This window comes from Dasypus novemcinctus, chromosome 29 (assembly GCF_030445035.2).
Source record: "Dasypus novemcinctus isolate mDasNov1 chromosome 29, mDasNov1.1.hap2, whole genome shotgun sequence".
In the NCBI taxonomy this organism is placed as follows: domain Eukaryota; kingdom Metazoa; phylum Chordata; class Mammalia; order Cingulata; family Dasypodidae; genus Dasypus; species Dasypus novemcinctus.
In genome coordinates, this window is record NC_080701.1 from 24,507,306 (window position 1) to 24,508,961 (window position 1,656).

Genomic DNA, 1,656 nt, shown 5'->3' on the forward strand with positions numbered 1-1,656 from the left:
TTACCCAAAATGCAATACAGAAAACAGATATTTTTTAAAAATGAAAGAAAAGTTGAGAGGTGGGATAGAGTGAAAGGATTTAAAATATATCTAGTCAGAAATCTACAGAGAATTGTAGAAAGAATTGAGTTGAGGACTATTAAGGTATATAATTATTGTTAATTTTCAGGAACTGGGAGAGACATGACTTCTCAGGCTGAGGAATTGTAAACAACCCTAAGCAAGATAAATAAAGATATTTAAAACTGGGAAAATACATACAAACTTTCATGTATATAATATATTAATAATCATATTTGGGAGGGGTACTCTTTATTTATGACAAATATTCCACATCCATGGCTCTTGTCAGAAGCTCTTTGGTACAATGCCATCAGCTTTGGCCAGTTGGAGAATGGAGTCGTCTGATTCACCCATCCTATGAATGGCCCCATAAATGGCATAGGCTTTAAACTGGCCCTTGAGCCTGCCTGTGACCTTGTCCGCCTTGGCCACACTCGTCTGATGGACGCGTTGTCCTTGGTGCCGATAATGCGGTTGCTGGCAGAGCACTTCTGCAGCAGCACGTAGAGGTCCACGAACTCCCCGGCGTCGCTCTGCATGACGAGGTGTCACCACGATGAGCACGCGAGAAAGCGAACAATCATATTTAAATGTAGGATTATTTTTAACAGATAAAATAAATATTGGATAGTAGTAACTTAAAGGGAGGGAAAGAGTGATTTAAGTTAGTAAGTTTAAATTCCTTGCATTGTTTGTGATAAGGGTAAAGACATTGAAAATTTTTTAGATTGTGGAGAGTTATATACTGATGTTAAAATATCTACAGTAGCAATTAAAGAAATGGAGATGGAGTAGAAAACTTTCAATCTATTGGAGAAAAATATATATAATGAAGAAAACAAACAGAAGAAAAAAGGAGAAAAGTAAAGAATCAGAGAAAGCAGAACAAATACAGAACACAAAAATAAAGAAAGAAAGAAATATAAATATATTGGTAATACATTGCTAAACTTGCCAGCTACTAAACAATGATTTTCTGAATGGATAAAAGCATATTGCTATAGCCTGGTTACAAGTAACACATCTAAAGTATAAGTACAGGAAGTTTAAAAGTAAAAGCGTGGAAATTATATTTCCCAGACCAAAAAAAGTAAAGGATAATATGTAGATTTTAAGGCAAAACCTGTTTGACATAGAGCTAAAGACAAGGTGTGGTTGTTCAATTCACCAAGAAGTCATAAAAATTTTAAACATATTGGTACCTTATAGGGTAATCTATCCTCCAAGTGATAGAACTACAAGGAGAAATTGACTAGTCTGCCATCACAGAGGACTATTTTTTAACACATCTCCATCAGTAATTTATAAACCAGGAAGATCAAAAGTATTAGAGTTCCACAAGATTCAAACAACACAATGAGAAAGGTTTATTTGCCTGACATACTTACAATAATTTATCACTTGTTAGATCTCTGCTGTCCAATATGGTAGCCACTAGCCATATGTGGCTATTGAGCACTTCAAATGTGCTTAGTCAGAATTGAGAAATGCTGTAAGCATAAAATATACACTGGATTTTGAAAACTTAGGGAAAAAATGTAATATAGTGCATAAATAATTTTCATACTATTTGCTTGCTACAAATGATAATAT

At 34.4% G+C, this 1,656-nt stretch overlaps 1 pseudogene; it reads right to left on the bottom strand.

The window, feature by feature from the left end:
• Nucleotides 1-348: 348 nt before the first annotated feature.
• On the bottom strand, nucleotides 349-602 carry LOC101429854 (small ribosomal subunit protein eS21 pseudogene; annotated as a pseudogene).
• Between the last annotated feature and the right edge of the window lie 1,054 nt (nucleotides 603-1,656).